Here is a 19,794-nt window from a genome sequence, read left to right as displayed (position 1 = left end):
AAGCTACCTGCTAATATCGTATAGGGCTGAGAAAATTAGCATATACCTGATGTGAAGAAAAATGGGAAAACCCGTCTTATCTAACATATATAAAGACAATATGGTCGGGGATTTATCCAAAAATAGATTCGTATTTATTTATACATAATGTATAGACATGATAAAACAACTGGGCATCAGAAAAGTGCCCAGACCCATAAAACAACTATTCACACATGGATACATGACAGACAAGTACTGATACTATATATCATCAAAAGATAGTTCCTGTATCTACAGGGTGATGTTAGTAGCTAATGGGTGACTTTTTGCACATTTCTTTTACAAAGCAAAAGAGAAGAAACCCATTGGGAAAGTGTCGACAGTAAACAAAATCTGTTTCCAGCCTTTATGCGGTGACTACTGGTGCCCCACACTTTAGGGTCAGTGGTAGATTGATGTATTTTCCGCTTAGGCTTTCATCAGGACACTTGTGATCCAAGTAGAAAGGATTGTCGAATGACATATTTCTAAACAGTGACCGACGTGGGAGCAACACCTCCACGTGGGCATCATGCCGCCGCACTACATTCGCAAAGCAGTAGTGATGGAGAAGGGGTGTCAACACCCCATGGAAGCCCAAGCCCAGGCAGACACCAGGCAGGGAGTCGCCATGTGCCTGTGTGTTGCTGCAGCACACCGCAGCCTGATGTGGACACTCCGTCCTATGGGAGCCCAGAGGGCCAGCGATCTGAGCCAGGCAGCCCAGTCCAGTCTGGTGGCATGTCGCCATGCAGCCCCCCCCCCCGACAGCACCCAATTCACGGTCCACCACCTGACGCACCAGGAGAGGCCTTTGTCACTGGGGCAGCAGTCATGGGCCGACTGGATATCATTGAGGCAAAACAGGCCCGGATGGAAGCAATGGCAAGGGTCCAGAGCCGGCACATAAAGGCTGTGAGTAAATCCATCCGGCATGGGTGCAGGTACATTGCGCGCACACGGCAAGTTGTGCAACAATGCACCGCTGCCCTCACAGGCTTTGGGCAACGAGTCCGCGAATTCACAGAGGCAGTGTCAACACTGGCAGAACAGCAACGCCAGGCCAATAACCTCATGCGCCAGCACATGATGGCCGGTGCTTCCGTACCCACTACTTCCACACACCCACAGAGGGTTCACTAGACCCATCTCCGAGGCGCCGGTCCATGCGCCACCTGAGGGCACGCACACCGGAGGGTCCTGGGAGAGGGAAGCGCCCGCGCCCATCCTTGTGGTGCATGGCAACATTGTTGTTGGCCTGATGAGGCAACTGCACAGTTGGGGGTTGTACACTGGGGGCAGGGGGGATTGTTGAGTGTTCGCTGGGGGAGGGGGGATTGTTGGAGGGAAAATAAATCACGTTACAAAAAACACAATGCAATGACAGTAGTGATTGTAACAAATGCAAATTAATGTTGAAGTGACATGTTCACAATTTACCTATTACACATTTCTAATAGAATCCATCAATCAATCCCTGTCTGGCCAACCTCCCTTCCCTCTGCCCAACCCTTTGTGCATGTGCAACACCTTCTGGCACTTCATCGCCCTCACTACCATCATCAGGTGGCTGCACATGTGCATCAGGGGGCAGTGGCACATTTCTGCGACAACAGATGTTGTGCAGCATGGCACATGTCAGTACAATTTTTCCAGCTTTTTCTGGTGCATACACCATTGCCCCTCCCGTGCGGTCGAGGCACCGGAAGCGTGCCTTCAGCAGTCCAAATGCCCTCTCCACGCAGATCCGTGTACGGGCATGGCCAAGGTTGTATGCCCACTCCGTCGCCGTGTGTGGGTGACGCACAGGGGTCATGAGCCACATGTACTGGGGATATCCAGAATCACCTGCAGGGGAGAGGAAGCCGGTATGGGGACAAGGTAAGTCCAGTGGGTGTACAGAGCCCTGTCATCAGTGTGATTTTGCCATATTTGTCATTTGGCCTATAACATTGTGGAGTGTGCTGTCCTACGGGCACAATTGAATCAATGGGGTACTCTCCACTTGGTACGCCTATGTTTCTGTATGTAACAGTACTCATTCACTTGTCGCAGGATGAGGGGTCCTTCCATCTACTTCTGCTTGACAGAAGTGGCTGCCTCATGTGTCATTGCAAATCCATTTGGCTGCAGTTGCATTTGCTGCTCTTCACTATTCTGTACTGTTCTCCATGCATTTCCATGGCCATTTTGGGGACAGTGTCTGTGGGATGTGCATTGTCATTACTTGGCCTACTTATGTGTGGAGCATTCGTGGATGTGCCAGCTCATGGTTTGGAATTTCATTACTGTCGGATGGCCAGGGTGGGATATCTGGACTGTGTCAGTGTTGTGAGCCATGGTGCTACTCACACAGGAGGCTTTGTTGTGGTGGGGATTCCATATGTCACTGTGCCGCCACATGTCTTACATCCTGCATGGGTGTGTTCTGCTGTGTAGGACATGTCCAAGGTTCATCGTGCAAGGTGCTTGAATGTGTATGCTGCTGTGATGCTGCTGACTATTGGGAATGATGGATTCTGTGACAGGCGGCACCATCAGTTGTGGATTGACATGCTTTGTGGGATACATTTGTACTCACCCAGTGGCCATGTGTTTTGGCCTCGGTGCCTTTCCATGTACGCTGGCAGGGTACTGTTGCGTAGGACCATGGAGTTGTGGGTGGATCCTGGGTAGCGGGCACAGCAGTGGCTGAAGGTGAGGTCAGGGCCACATGTCATCTGCACGTTGAGGGAATGGTACTGTTTACGGTTTCTGTAGGTAGCCTCATGTGCCTGGGTGGTACAAGTGCCACATGTGTGCAGTCCAGGGCTGCTATTACATTCGGGACTTGGGCAATGGCATAGTATTGACCCTTAAGCTGGTGCACCTGTGCCTGTGTGGCTGGCAATGCAATGTGTTCGTTCACATGATTCAACAGTGCATCAGGCACCTGTCCCAGCATGGCACTGAATGTGGACTGGGCCATTCCATGCATCATGGCAACGGTATGTTGGTAGCTGCCAGTCCCAAGTAATTGAAGCACAGACACGAGCTTCACTAGGGGAGGTACTGCTGTGCTGGTGGCTATGCTGCTGCATATGTCACCCTGGATTGTGTCCAGCAACTGGGTGATGGTTGCCCTATCCAGCCGATATTCTGTCACCAACTGACCATCAGTTAGGGCCCAGGGTGTTGGCCTGACCCTGGGGATGGCTGGCCGCCTTGCTGGTGCTGCGCTCTTCCTCCTTCTCCTCATCCCCACTGCCCCCTGCACTCCCAGGGCCCTGGCCTGGTTGACTGGCCTCTGTAGCTCCAGACGCAGCTGGTAGAAGTCGACATCAAGGCTCCCGGCTCCAAATGGCAGCATGATGTTGGGGAGGGTGTGTTGTGCATGGGTGGGTCCTTTGTAGGCCTCTGATTTGCATTGCTTCCACCTGGGTCCTCATTGCTGTCTCCTCCCTGCTCTTGCTGGTGTAATGGTGTTGGGGAGGGTGTGTTGTGCATGGGTGGGTCCTTTGTAGGCCTCTGATTTGCATTGCTTCCATCTGGGCCCTCATTGCTGTCTCCTCCCTGCTCCTGCTGGTGTAATGGGGTTGGGGAGGGTGTGTTGTGCATGGGTGGGTCCTTTGTAGGCCTCTGATTTGCATTGCTTCCACCTGGGCCCTCATTGCTGTCTCCTCCCTGCTCCTGCTGGTGTAATGGGGTTGGGAAGGGTGTGTTGTGCATGGGTGGGTCCTTTGTAGGCCTCTGATTTGCATTGCTTCCACCTGGGCCCTTATTGCTGTGGCCTGTGTTATGTTACCGCCAGCTTTTTGCTGGAGGTATTTTCGGCGGATTATCCGCCGCTTTTCTGGCACTAATAGCGCTTTCGCCGGACTCGTGATTGATGATGTTCTAGCGCGAATGGTTCCTGGTGCTGTTATGGCCGGCGCTTGTACAGCCGGCTGTCCTTGCGCCGGCTGTTATTGCGCCGGCGGTATTTGGAGTCGTGATCCGACGGACCCTTAAAATCGGCGCTAAGAGCGTTACCGCCGATTTTAAGGGTTACCGCCCAAGTCGTGATGAGGCCCATGGAGTTGCTTGTTCACTTTCAAAGAGGAGGTAGAATATGTATTGCACGTTTTGTCTGAATCTAGGGTCTTCAGAATACATTCGTAAAGAGCGGTATTCTGATGCTGGTATTTGTGTGCATCTTATATCGTATCTTCCACCTTTTCCAGTCGGAAAGAGTAGAGGAAAGGCGCGTGTTTCTACACTTTTTCCCATATACTGATTGTCGATCCTTTCGCTTGCCGCATTTGATATGTTTCTAGTGCATCGTCTATGGTGTCTTTGGAGTGCAGTGGGTGAATTGTATAGTGATGTAAAATATTGGAGGCTGCAGTAGGATCTAGAAGTTCAAATTGGCCAGTTGTTGAGGAGTCCTGAAGTATTTCGGTAGTTTCTCTCAGGTTTTCTTCAACGTTTATTTCTTTTTAGTATTCATTGTTGTCTTTAAGATATTGCAAGGCTTTCCTAACTTTGCTTAAGTCTACTAGTTGTTGCAAATTTTTTTATATCTTTTGTAGGTACACCATTCACCAGGATAATCAAAGATTGTTCTATTGGCCGTTGCACTCGTAGAGTGTCTACATTTTCTTTGAGATTTAATGGTAAATAAACTACTTTGCCACAAATGCCTCTTAGTAATTCAGTGGGAGGCAATTTTGCAGTTTTTGGTTGCAGTTGTATTATTGCTTGAAATAGGTGTACTGTTTGAATTATAATGCTCTAATACAAATTAAGCTGTTGTAGTGCGTTTGGCAGTGGGAATATTTCCAAAGTAATATTGACAGCCCATGCAGGCATTTGCTTATTTTCAAGTTTTGCAGTGCAGTATGTGCACAGTATGGAGGCGTTTGTAATTTCGTATTTGTTTTCTGCTATAAGGTATAGAGCTCATTGGAACCTTTGTGATTCTTCACACATACTTGATTTGGTACTTCAGCAGATGTGCTTTTGAATGTTGCAAAACCAAGTACATATGCTGGTAGTTTTATAAACTTCAGACATAGGAAAGGTTCAGCCAGTCTTGCTGGAATGTGCTCTTCTAATCTTTCATCTGAACACACATCTCTGCAATGCGTGCTTAACACACTAAGCTAAAGTCTGAACCATTGTGGCACTCAATTTATCAATATGGATTTCAACTTTGGCTATTGCACATGAACAACATAATTCCCACAAGAAGGAAAGAATGCTACAGAAGTTGTGCCACATGGAACACACAAACTATATATACCACAGTGAATATAGAATGTATTACATGATTAATTGATCAAGGCAGAATGTACTTCTCAAAACAGACAGACAATAGGTTTAGCGCCTCAGCAGCATGCCATATAATCTCCTGGCATGTGCGATTTAAGTGGTGAACAATGGAATCTTACTTTAGATCAAGCAGCCTTGCGGGACCCCCTCCAAGATGGGGGCCCTGGGCAAGTGACCCTTTTGCCCTCCCATAAAGACGTCTCTGGAAGCAGAGAGTCAGAGTGTTGATCATGGGTGATTCCTTTGTGGGTGATCTGCAGAGATATGCCCAGGGTAGAGGTATTGATGACAATTTTGGTCTTGAAGGAGTGGATGCTTTGTGGCGCAGTGTGCTTATGCGCAGTTTGCAAGCTGTGATTGCAGTGTGCAGAGATATGAAGAGATGTGGCCACTTGGAGTACGGTTGACGTCCTAGTGGTGCATTGTGGAGCACTGCATTTGGGTTACATCACTGCTGCAAGTTTACTCTGTGAACTGAAGGAGTTGGGGAAAGCACTGATGTGGCTTTTTCCCACTGCAAAGGGGGTTTTCTCATTCATACCACCTTGAATGGAACAATCCCGATGTACTTTCTTCCCAGCTAGAGGTCGAAAGGTGTCTTGTAAACGGAGGCATGTCTGCATTTTTTTTCAATTCTGGGATGTTCTTCTGTGACAGTGAGAACATTGCTGCTTTTAATGTGAGCTTTTTCAGTGAGATGCCTTTTTCTGTCCCCCATTGATTATTTTGTTGCACAATCTAAGAGCTATTTTGGAGAGGCTTGTGTAATAATGTAAGGAGGAGAAGAAGAGAAAAATCGCCAAAAAATACAAAAGAAAAGGTGTTTGCTTGCAAGAGACATTGAGTGATCAAAACCCCTACCGAATAGGATATATTCCTGAGGTTGATTTACTTACTGATGTATGTAAACATCTATTGTTTCTGTTTTTAGAATCTTGTATGTATTTTGTCATTTTTATATTTGTTTATATTCTTAGAGTTCTTATTTTTTTGATAATATATTTAATGTGAATTTTTTCTCAATTGAATGAGATTTTTATCTTGAAACCCCTAATAAAATGAATATGTTTGTGTAAATTGATGAAGTTTCATTGGAAGGGAGCCCCTACCCCGGTTGAAATGTGTTCCCCCACCCATGCACAAAAGACAATGGCCCTCATTACGACCCTGGCGGAAATCGAAAAACGATGGCGGAAATGCAATACCGCCATCGAATAGCGCTCGGTGCGATCATGACCCGTCACCGTAAAGTACGATGCCATTAGCGACACCGTAGTGAACGCCAACGCTAACTGCACCAAGTACGCGCACGCGCGCCATGCCAAACCGTAATTACCACCATGGCGCAACGGTACGTGAATTCTGACCCTAGCGGACATGCACCTAACGCCATCAAGCATGGCGGAAAGTACCATTCCGCCATGGTGAGAAGTACGGCATCGCGAACCAACCGTAAACGGCCCTACTGAGTGCCTGTACACCACTCCCTGGCCACATTGTACAACTCCTCGTAGGTGCAATGAAGTCACACAATGCAACCAGTGAAATGTACAAGTCATCCATGCCTGCCAACGAACAAATGAATCTAGGGGCTCCAAGTGCCTTGTGAGTGGCCATCCATATTTGCCATGGCACCATTGCCGCACTGATGCAGCACAGGCATGTGAAGGGTCAAGTCCAGCAACATGAACAGAAAAATGAGACAAACAAAACAGGCCCCCCCATCGACTGACACCAGTGTAAGGCAACATTCAAAGCAGTATCCTGAGTGAGACTGCACCAGCCCTGTACTCCTGCCAGTAAACAAACCAACCATCAGCATAAGCATGTACCACACAAGTTGGCAGAGTGACTGAGCAGCCAGGCTCATCTCAAGAGGGGCCAATGGGAGCTGCAGGGCACAGATGGCACGAATACAGAAGCCATTAAAATGGACATGACCTCAGTCTCCCTCCAAGAAACGCACGCAAACACAGGCACCTGTGACCAGCCATATTCTGATAATCACATCATTCCACCAATCCACCTGGCTGACCGGCATCTGTTACACAAAAGCTAATCCCCCGCCCCTGAGCATGACATCATTAAAACAGTCATAATGGCAGCCCCTATCCCTGACCTCACTGGGCTTCGTAGGCAAACGCGCCCAGTACAGTACCACGCAACTATACTCCGAAGCTGGAACCCAATGCAGATCTCCTCACAATACATCGCTCCACAAATAGGAATATGCTACATCACTTGCAAAGAAGAACGCTACACGGTTCATATCAGAATAGAAATTTAATGCACAACAAAATCACCAAGCCCATACAGCCATTAGGTCATGATCTCCAAAATATATATCATCATTGTAGGCTGCATCCGCAATAAATGACCAGCTTCTTCTTGTGTGACGCCCTGTTCCTTCATGGTACACAGGGTCTACATTCACGTTCAAAAAGGCAACATGGAAGCGCCTAGAACCGCAGGGCCGTCCCATTAGGTAGGCACTAGTCCAGCTGAAAGGCCTAAATGTTGCTCCTAGCCACTAGTACTGCGTAAGGGCATGTGGCCCATTGGCGATCGTCCCATAAGATCGTAATGGTGCTCCACTGATTAACACGAAGCAGCAGGTGTCGGGAGTAAAATCCATCTGCAGGAGTGGCATACAGATGGCAGTGGCAAAAGGGGAGGAGATACCTGTCACCCAAATGAAATGAAAAAGAATAGTATGGGCATCCGAACTTCATTTGAATTACTCACTTCAATGATCACACTAAATCCACAGCCATATGCATGCTAGCCCACTCCAAAGGATTATTTCCACCCAAAACCACTTGCGAATCATAACTATATATATCGAGGTGAAAACACTATTACAAACGAGTGTTTTTGTGCATGCGTCTGTTAAAACAGAATCCATCAGATGGGATTAGTAACGTGCATAGACACAAGTGTTTGAAGGCGCGTCGAGACAGGGAGGGTTCAACAAGGGCAGATAGACGATGGTCCCACTATGGCAGCACTGCATCACATAGCGCAGGGGAGGTGGATAGATTCCAAAAAGCCCTGTACATGGCAAACTCTGTATTAAATCATCTGTCCATGCATCCATACATCATTCCCTCATCCCGTAATGAAAACGCCTGATTTCATACTCACATAACATGTGAAATTTCCATTGAGTCTGTGCGTTATGCAGTCTGCAAAATCCACTGTGCTCCAGCCCGTAATTCCAGTGTTGTGAAGTAACATGTATTTGGGAACGTCCGGCCTCATCGTCCACTACGCTATTTCGCATCCCATACTATTCATATCAATCATTGCATTCTCGCCATGGCCCCTGTCCCAAGGACATTGAACAATAGAACGTTATATTTGCAGTCAGACCTGTGGGCATCTCCTCGCCGCTAGCTGAAAACCGAAAGCGCCGTCCTTCGAATTCCTCATTTGCAACATCACGTCGAAAAGGCATCTGTGACCGCTTGAAATCACAAATTCATCCATCTAGTGCGGCAGTGTGTGAAAATGGCAACTGGCTTCACTCACAAATTGGACGCCCCGCCCGTCGGTGAACCTCGGTACAGTGTTGCATGAGGGTCCACCGTTAATCGAGTACTACATTCCACTGACCCTTCACAAGTCTGTTCGCGACTGCAAAGATAGTATGTGAAACAATGGGACCATAGCAGAATGAACATATGAACCAATATTACACTGCCATCGGGAACAAATACATGATTGTAATAGCAAGATGCCATTCGTCGAATTGCAGCGTTGTGTGCGGGACGTGCTCGCCCAAAGGGGATTGCAGCTTGCACAGGTGGAATGAATCACCACAGGTGGAGGCTATACAGCCTGAAAACACATAAATTGCACACCCAACCCCCTCCCACAACCACACCCACTCCGAAATGCTACCGGCAGGACTAGCGACGTTGGCCCTGGGGGACCTGATAGCACTGCAAGTACTCCAACTTCAAGAAGAAGACGAACACCAACTACTACAACAACCGGCCGCACGGAGGAGACGCAGGAGGAGGAGGAGGGCAAGGCAGGGCCAGCAAGGGCCGCCAGCACAGCCACTACCACCACGCAGGCAGCCCGCAATCCCACGCCTCCGAGCACAACCGTTCAACCTCACTGATGAGCAGATCCACACCCTCTACCGTTTGGACCGGGACACCATAACCGCCATTGTGGACATGACACAGGCTGACCTTGTCAGCATGATAGATAGCCCAACCGCCATCCCACCCCTACTGAAGGTGGTGTCTGTACTCCACTTCCTGGCCACAGGCACCTACCAGCACACAGTCGGACAGTTGCATGGCATTTCACAGCCAGTGTTCTCACGGACACTATTGCAAGTGCTCGATGCCCTCCTGAGGCACGCAGACGACTACATCTCTCTACCACGCTCGGAGCAGGAAATTACGAACACAAAAGTGGGATTCCATGCACTTGGCGGCATACCGGGTTGCATTGGTGCCATCGGCTGCACCCAGGTGGAATTGGTCGTCCCACATGCCATGGAGGCCCAGTACCGCAACCGAAAACAATTTCATTCTCTGAATGTACAAATGGTGTGTGACTCCAACAGGATCATTACACATTGTTGTGCCCGATTTCCTGGATCAACCCATGATTCTATGGTCTTGAGGAACTCTACAATACCACGCTACATGGAGCGACACGCAGGGAACAGATCCTGGCTACTCGGTGAGTCTCATTTCAAGCATGATAATGTGGGGTATGTGATGCGGCAATGACCTGGCAGGAAGGGGGGGGGTGCGTACGTAGCAATGTCATTCCACAAACATCCGTTATTGTCCACATACAGGTGATGCCGGGTATCCACTGAAGAGATGGCTCCTTACACCACTCCGGAACCCACAGGACCAGCATGAGGAGGACTACAACCATGCCCACTCACGTACCCGTGTAGTCATAGAACAGGCATTCGGCCTACTGAAGACTCGTTTCCGCTGCCTCAGCAGGTCTGGCGGGGCACTCCTGTACCGCCATGAGAAGGTTGCAAAGATGGTCATGGCATGTGCCATGCTACACAACATGTGCGTACGTAGAAATGTGCCCATGCCCCCTGACGCAGAACTGCAAGCACCTGAAGATGGTCATGATGAGGGTGGGGATGTGGCAGCACCTCAAGGAGTCTGCGAGGCACAGGAGGGCCGTGACATTCGTCAGCCTATCATAGATGCATGCTTCTAGCACTCACGCCTGGTGGCTAATACATGGACACGGGACTTGTGGCACTGTGTGTGTCTGGAACATGCAGAATTTGGACTGTACGCCTATAATGGCCTCGTACACAAAGATCAATGTCCACACATCTCATTGGATGATCGTGCATTGTTTATGGCATATGTGAAATTATGTTACACACCCCATCGACCCGCCACCCAAGTGAGCCCAACACACCCCCTCCACCCTCCTACCTCCCCCCCGAACACCAGTGTCCAAAGATGCTCATTGTCAGTGGGCAGTCGCTATTGCAAGCCCCCTCTCGGGGTATCAGGGGCACCCCTGCCTGTGGAGCGCAGGTTCCTCCCAGATCTACGTTGGGGGCTGCCCTGGACGGAACTTGCAACGGATGATGTCTCTGTCTGCTCACGTCCATGCATGTCCCTAAGGGTTTGTGAGAGCTCAGAGAGCACACGGCGCACAGCGGCAAGTTCAGCACATACGTCTTTGGAAGTCGCATGCAGTTCCCCCCTCAGGCTCTCGGTGCTTCTCTCCATTTGTACTCTCAGGCTCTCGGTGCTTCTCTCCATTTGTACTCTCAGGCTCTCGGTGCTTCTCTCCATTTGTGCCCTTAGTGTCTCTGTACTTCTCTCCATTTCTGCCCTAAGTGTCTCAGTTGATGTTTCTATGGCTGCCTTAGTACCCCCACATTCATCAGCATGGTCCTTGAGGAGCGTGGCCAGTTGCTGCTGTTGCACGATCACCTGGTCGAGGGACTGTTGCCTCTGCTGTGCCATGGCCATTTGCGGTGGTGTCACAGAGGGGCTGGTCACCTCATGTTGCCTTGCCACAGGGCTTGTGGGGGATGGCCAGTCGTCGTCTTGTGGGTGCCCCTGCGTGGTATCCTCATGGTGTACGGGATGGAACAGACAGGGGGATTGAGACAGGTCATGGATGGATCTTACTTCGACATCCCCGTTTTCTGTGTCGGAGCATGCTGCCATTAATGCAGTGTCACCTATGGTGCTGCTGCCACCAGAAGCAGTGCCTTCTGTGGCATCCATTGGGGGGACCTGTGGTGGTGCTGTTGTGGGCATGCTGGCTGCTGGGGTGCCTGTTGAAGTTCCCTCCTGTGTGCTGCCACTTGATTTGTGCTACTGCCGTGTCTTGATGCGTGCAGCTGAGGTGGAGGGTCTTTGGCTGTTGGTCTTGGCCCTCTTTGCTGGTGTGCTGGTAGGGGTCTCCTGGAGATCGTCGTTTGAATCGGACCCTGTGGTGGAGTAAAGGAGGGCGAGCGTTATTAATGGGTCTGTGGAAATTGGAATGGCAATGTATCACATGCATTGGGGTGGTACCTGAGGGTGATTTGGGTTGGGGCCTTGGAGGTGGTTTCATTTTTGTGTGGATTGAGGATGCAGTTGTTTTGCAGCCTGCAGTTAGGGTGTGCCTGCTGCACGTGTAGAGGGTGTTTTTAGGATTTTTAATTATTTATGTATTTAATGTGACTTTTAAAGTGTGCTATCAGGCCTATGTATGTGGACGTTCTCCTGGACATGTGTTACTGTTGCACTATGTGGACACATGGTACTTCACATGATTGGACATTGTGGATTTAGCATTGTTTTATTTGGCCCACCTTACTGATTCTTCAGATGTCTGCACTCCTTTCTCCATCCCTCCGACTCCCTCTATACTCTCCATTCCAATGGTGGAGGCACAGATTTCTTTCCAGGGGGTCAACTTGATGGGTGATTCCGATCCTCCCCCGGTAGCTGTGGCAATGTTACGGTTGGCAGATAGTATGCTCCGTACGCGTATCCGCAAGTCGTCCCATCGCTTTCTGCATTGCTGTGGGTTGTGGGGTGCGGTCCCCACCGCACTTACCCGCTGTGCCACCAGGGCCCATATGGCCTTCTTGTTCGCAAGTGCCGTCCTGGTCATTTGCGTCGAGAAGACGACGGCAGCATTCTCCTGGAGGGTCTCTGTGAGCACGGTGAGTTCCTCACGGGAGAAGTGGACCTGCCGCTTGCGGTCGCACGCTTTTTTCGCTACTTTTCCCATTTTTATTGGTTTCACTAGGGTGGATGACGGGTTGGGATGAGTCTCAGGGTAGTATTTTTAATGGTTGTGTGGAAATTGTGTTTTTATAGGTGTACGGCGTGCTGTTTCCTGTTCCGGGACCATGTTTTTACTTCCGTTTCCGTATATTTACGGTCACCGTACTTTCCGATTGCCGCTCATTGCGGTGACCGCTAAGATGGGTGGCGGAATTGCACCTAGGGCGCCGTACGGCGGCGGTGAGGGCCGTTTTGGGGACATTTCCGCCATCGCGGACTTTGCACTTCCGCCATGGCGTGGTGCTCGTGCCCGATGGGTCGGAATTAGCCGCACTTTGCTCCGTCGTGCAATGGCGGAAACGCTATTTACGCTATGGCGGTCAGGTCAGTCACTTTCCGCCAGGGTCGTAATGAGGGCCAATATGTCCGCAGACACTGCGGCAGATGGAGGATCGCACGTGCCACATGCAGGACTTTTGAGGGTGGCAGGCATGGAAATGGGACTGTGGAGGCCTGGGTATTGGTCAATAAGGTTTCCTGGCTGTAGTGTTTAAGGAGAGACTGTGGCAGAAGGTGTGTTTGCAGAGAGAAGTGCAGATGGCTACGGTTATGGCTGTGTCATTCAGGAGGCAGAGTGTATGGATTTTGGGCGACTCCTGGATACATTGGTTGGAAGTGCATGCAGAACACTATGGAGTGGTTGCACATCTTGGATTCCATCATGTGGATGTCCACTGGTATGGAGTACGTGGAATGAAGTGGCTGAATGTGGCTCATCTTTGTGCCACTTTAGTGACGCTCGATCATCCAGACATTATTATCATTCATTGTGGACGGAACAGTTTAGGACATATTAATGGAATTTTTCTGCAGTTTGCAATGAAGGAGACACTTGGGCAAGTCATGGACATGTTTCCAAACTCTCAAGTAATTTTTTCTTGCATTGCCCAGAGACAGATGTGGCTGTGTTCTTCTTCATTTGGTCCGCAAATGGAGAAAGCGAGGCGCAATGTGAACAAGGCTGTTTGTGCCTTGTTGAGAAATGTTGGCATGTTCTCCTTCCACAATGAAAACATTACGTTTCGTAGCACTAAAATATTTTGTAGCAATAGAGTCCATATTACTGATGCTGGCAATCAGCTGTTTCTGCGAAATATCCAAAATGCACTGCAGCGCTTCTTGCAAGTAGAGCAAGCATTTCCCCAGTAGGCATTGACCACTTCAACCCTTGCAAAAACAAAAAGGCTCTTTTCAGAGCCACCACTCACTTCCTTGCGGAAATGAGTGCAATGTTTTTAACAGAGCGCCCCCTCTCATTATTTTAGATGTCCATGGACTAAAGCGCTTTTAGCGGGATTTATAAGCTGTGCGGCGGCCTGCCTCCTTTCATTGGCAATTCTATTTTTTAACTGTGAAAGGTACACGATGCAGAAGGAAAGGAAGGGAACGGAGGGTAGGGAAGGGGCACCAACACAGGGATAAAAAAGGGCAAGTGGAGAGAGGAAGATGTTGGGTGGGCCTTACTTAGGTAGATAGCAGTCCTTCTCATGCTCCCAACCGAAGCCTTGATAGCACTTTGAAGTTGCTCCCCCCTGCAGAGTACTGCATCGCAGAAAATGCACAATACAGTGACCTTTGAAAGTAAGGGTCTGCTGCGGTGCGTATGCCCTGCAAGGCTGGTTTAGGGATACGCTGCACCACAGGAGTGTCCCTAGTGGTGGCAGGAGCAGATGCGGAGGATGCTGCAGAGCAACTTAACCTACTGCCTTGTTCGAAGGGGGCAACCCTCCGAACTGCTGCCTTGTGGTTCGATTTCAGGTGTCGCCGCATGGAGGAGGTGCCACAGCTGTACAAGCCTGGTTTGCTGCAACTGACGACTATGTCACACTCAGTGCATCTCACCTGGTTAGCGCAAGATTCGGGCACGTCTCCTACAGTGGTAAATAGTTTCCACACCCAGGACTAACGCTGGCTGCAGGCAATGTAGAATTCCTCTACTTCATCCTCGTTCTCTTCTTGATCCCTATCTACATTACCATGCCTGTTCCCTTGTCCAGGCCCTTCAGAAGGTGGTGGTGGTGGTGAGGGCGTGGGTGCTGGTGAGGTAGAGGCAGTAGCAGCAGCCATGGTTTCAATTAGCTCCAAAGGTAATATACCAGAGCAGAATTGATCAGAAAGCACGAAGCAACTGGACTGCTGCTGTGTTCTGCAAAGCCAAAAACAGAATGAGGAGCAGCTTTGGGGTGTGGCCTTTTATAGGGCTGCTGGGGAGCACTTGTAACCGGAAAGCGGGCCTAAAACGTTCTCACAATGTTCTCACAAATGGTTAGATAGACAGAGGCACAGTGTGGGACCTCCTGTAAGGGTGTACTTTCACAGTAACACTCCTTACATTGCCGAAAACAGTACTTTTCCGATGTCTGGGGGCCTGGATCGTATCCGGCAAATAAGGGCCCAAGCTCAGCATGGGTGCGGTCACATGGTGACATTGTGAATGTTTTCGAATGGGACGACTGTCCACGGGACGCGTATTGTCCAGAATACTTTGTGCGCATGTGCATAGGTGTCCTACGGACAGGCTTGGGATCCTCGGACTAATTAAAAGTGTGACACACATGCAGCAAACATTTTTGAACAAGCTGGGTGTTTTTAGGCAACCTGCAAATCCCGAGTGCTTGGGTGGCACCGTATCCAGTTACACTGGGCACAATTATTTTTGAAACTCAGGCCAATTCACAAGCATTCATGCATCACTGCGACTTGCGCAATGCATTGCTGCGACTTGCGCACAATGCATCATTGCGACTTGCACAATTATGCATCATTGGGACTTGCGTGATCATGCATCACTGGGACTTGCGCGATGCATCGCTACGACTTGCACGGTTATGCATCGCTGGGACTTGCGCGATCATGCATCACTGTGACTTGCGCGATGCGTGGCTGCGACTTGGATGACTATGCATCGCTGGGACTTGCGCGATCATGCATCACTGGGACTTGCGCGATCATGCATCACTGTGACTTGTGTGATGCATCGCTGCAACTTTCACGATTATGCATCGCTGGCACTTGCACGATCATTCATCACTGGGACTTGCGCGATGCATCGCTACGACTTGCACGATGATGCATCGCTGGGACTTGCACGATCATGCATCACTGTGACTTGCGCGATGCATCACTGCGACTTGCGCAATCATGCTTCACTAGGACTTACGCGATGCATTGTTACAACTTGCACTATTATGCATCGCTGGGACTTGCTCGATCATGCATCACTGTGACTTGCGCGATGCATCACTGCGATTTGCACAATTATGCATCGCTGGGACTTGCACGAACATGCAATACTGTGACTTTCGCAATACATCGCTGCGACTTGCACGATCATGCCTCACTGGGACTTGCGCGATGCATCCCTACGACTTGCACAATTATGCATCGCTGGGACTTGTGTGATCAGGCATCACTGGGACTTGCACGATGCATCGCTGTGACTTGCACGATTATGCATCGCTGGGACTTGCTCAATCATGCATCACTGTGACTTGCACGATGCATCACTGCGACTTGCACGATTATGCATCGCTGGGACTTGCGCGATCATGCAACACTGACTTGCGCAATACATCGCTGCGACTTGCAAGATCATGCCTCACTGGGACTTGCACAATGCATCCCTACGACTTGCACGATTATGCATCGCTGGGACTTGCGCAATCATGCATCACGTTTTGAGGTACGAATTCATAAAAAGGGAGGCCGGATGTGTTTGTCACCCAACGTTGTGTGACACCTCATTAATATTTGGGCATATAATATGCACATATGAGGTCATCTCGCATGCAGTGACAAAAAGCACACATCTCCAGCAGAAGTGAACATTTATTGGAGGTTGCGTTATGCGGGTATCATTGTTCTAAGTCCACCCCCACTGGCATTCTGCCCACAGTGCATAATTTAGCTTTTCAATGGTGGAGAAATGTTGCATTATTTAACCTCGCGGTTGCGCAAAAGCTTCATACCGTTCAGTGGCATGAAGGAGCTCATTTTCAAATTCCTGAATAATTCCGAGGTGACGACCGGTACGCTTGCACTTTGGCATGCACCGTCCCCGCAAACAAATGTTCCTCATTTGCACGGCGGTGTGCAAACATGCAGGGCAAAAGGTGGCCTAGAGGCGTGTATGCTGACTTATTCCCACACGTTGGACTTGGACGTGCAATTGAAGTAAACATCACCTGCCATGTGTGCATGGCGGGCAGCTTGTAATGGGTCACGATGGGGTCCTCCTGCCTTTTGCACGTGCATGAAGCTCGTGGGCTCCGTCGGGATCCCCAGCAGGCGCAAATGCTGGAGGATTTGTATGGTGGCAAGAGAGGGAGAGGCGGAAACTTAAGGGACGTCAACCCCCTCGCCCCCTTCCGGCATTGAAATGATTGAAAAAGTGGCATGGCTTGCCTTACTGAGGCTTTTACGCCTTTCATTCACGTTACGCTGGAGAACAATGAGCTCGAAATGTTTCAGTCTTTGAATTGGCCGAAACGTTCACTGGCTTCCAGCGAACACAACAATAATCCGGCAATAAATATACTGCAGGAATTTAGCTCCGCCGGCAGAGTGGAATTATGGGGGCATGTTCCAATTTTTCTCAACAGGGAAAATGTCACCCACCCTTGTCCTTGGATGAAACAGAAACATGGTGTTTGATGAACAGGCTATTCAATGACCCTAGCAGTTACGTTACTGTAGCCATCACAAATCCGGTCTGCTTGCTTTGCATTCTGGGGCTTTCAGTTCTGTTTCTCAGTTATTAAATACTTGCAAGTACCAGAATGGAAGGGAAACCAAACCGCAGAGTGTAACTCACACCTGGCAGCGAAGGATTGAGTGTAACTCGCACTTGGCAGCGAAGGATTGGGGGGGAGGCGGGGGGTGATACTTTGCACACTTATTCTTAGACTTTTCTGTCTTTCAATGTTTTGAAAACCGCAACACCTGATTTGCAAGAATAGAAAATAAAGTTCCTCAGCGCAATATTACAATACGTTTCCGTTTAAAGGTTGGTGCAGTTTAATAATTTTATAGAGTTACTAGAAAATATTTCCACTAAGAAAAAAGTCAGAGCAAGTTTCGTGCAGTAAACACGCTTGCTAAATACTGTGGTGAATGCCTGCGTTCAACGCACCTTCATGTACAAGTGAGAAGACTGGGATTGTGGCATCCCATGACCCCGAAGTATATTTTCTAAATGTCTTTTGGGTGGGGCCGGAGCCGCAGAGTCACTCCTGGAATGTATTTGCCCAAGAGCCCTCTATGACCCACTCTCCTCGACCACGTGGTCCGTAAAAAGTTCACGTTGTCTTGTGTCGATCCAACATTACGCTAAGTCTCCTGAGGACATGCAGATCAGGAATCCCGGCCTTCCTGTATCACTCCGCTTCTGATCTCCATAATTAACCCTGTCCGGAATGTTTCCAGCTTTGTCCCCAATCTCCTCACACTCATTTCCACACACTCGTACCAGCATTGCTCCGTTTTTCATCCACTCCTTTCAACTCATTGTTGTGCTTTTTCACGTCGGTGGTGGTGTGTAGTTCTTGAGGGGATGGCAAGATGGGTGGATTTAATGTCTGATTGGCTGTTGGCTCAGTGTGTGAACATGGGCAATTCAGGGAGTAATGTGAGCTTCACACACTCGCCGAAAGTGAGCTAATGCATTTAATTCCGTAGTACAATCGTTTTCAAGTTCAGCAACCTCTCAGATTATAATAACCTTTAATCCCCTTCAGTTTCCCTATTGTGCCTGTAATCCTCCCTCAGTGAAAGAAGTAAATAAAAGGCCCTGCTGGATAGGAAAGGAAAGGACGTAGGGTACAGGTGTAGCTTGCAAGTAAATCAATCCAAAAACTAGGTCACAGCAAAGACAAACTGGGATAAAAGGGCTGGCCGAATACAAAGATGGAAACACAAACGTAGCTACCTTAGCATAACGACTGAGAGATGAGACAGCCTTATCACGCTGAAACGTAATCACCGAAAGGAAACTACCTTCTCTAAATCATAACGGAGACGCAATAGGAATATGCAACTCTCCTAACAACAAGGATACTAACCAACCCCAAAAACTACTAAAAACCTCACCACTCCTCACACACCTCTCACACTCTAATCAAACAAAACCACACCTCTTAAACCACAGCAACCCGCACGCACTTCACCACACCGCAATAACCACACCACACAGACCCGTAAACAACAGCACACGACAGACTCAGAACCCAATAACACACCAATATGCTCGGCGAACAGTGTTAACCGAACCGAAGCTGCCAACAGTACTTCACAGCTCCCTTGCTCTTCCCCAACCTTTATCCTACTAACACACTTAACCTAACCCCCCCCCTTTGTTTCAGATCCACCACAGCACCAGGGGACCACTCCGGTGGTGATAGTGCATGGTACAAATATCCTTTAACATTAACATTAACATTAACATTAACCACACATCACCAGCTCATCAAACATCCATACAAGATGCACTAAGAATGTGCACCACTGGCAGGGATATGTGAAATGCATGAACAATGTATTTGCACATGCCAGGAAAAACAAGTATAAAATCAGGAAGTGACTTGGAAGATTAAAGAATGGCCTGTTGCTTATGCACCAGAGCTGGTAGAAGCCACCATGTGGGTAGAAATGGCCCTGAAAGCTGGCAGTGAGGTCTGGCTCCATTCCCTCTATTTAAAGGAATGGTTCGGTCAAAAAATGTTATTGCCCCTACGGGTCGGCCATGTGTTTTTAAGCCTAAGTCGCTCGATTTTAGAAAAATTTCTATGGACCTTACCCGAGTTTTCGTCCATTAAACGCACGCGAAAACAGGCATCAGGGAGCTGCCATTTTGTGATAATCCTTTCATTTCCCCATCGCCCTGGCTGACCTGCTTTTGCGGCACTAAATCATATCCCCCGCCCCTGAGCCTGACATTATCAAAACATTCATATTCCCCGCCTCTCTCTGTGATGTTTCTGTGCTGCGTAGGCAAAATCCCAGTCGTCTTCTACGCGACTTCACACAAAACCTGGAAACCAACACAGATCAACTCACAACACAGCGCGCCACAATTCAGAATATGAAACTGTACTTTAAAGTCAAACAGCAACACGGTACATTTGGTAAAGTACATTTATTTGACATTAAATGTTTATAGAATATTCAGCAATTGACATAT

The sequence above is a fragment of the Ambystoma mexicanum genome, chromosome 6q (genome assembly GCF_040938575.1).
Source record: "Ambystoma mexicanum isolate Mex_15411 chromosome 6q, UKY_AmexF1_1, whole genome shotgun sequence".
Classification (NCBI taxonomy): domain Eukaryota; kingdom Metazoa; phylum Chordata; class Amphibia; order Caudata; family Ambystomatidae; genus Ambystoma; species Ambystoma mexicanum.
This window is presented reverse-complemented; position numbering follows the sequence as displayed.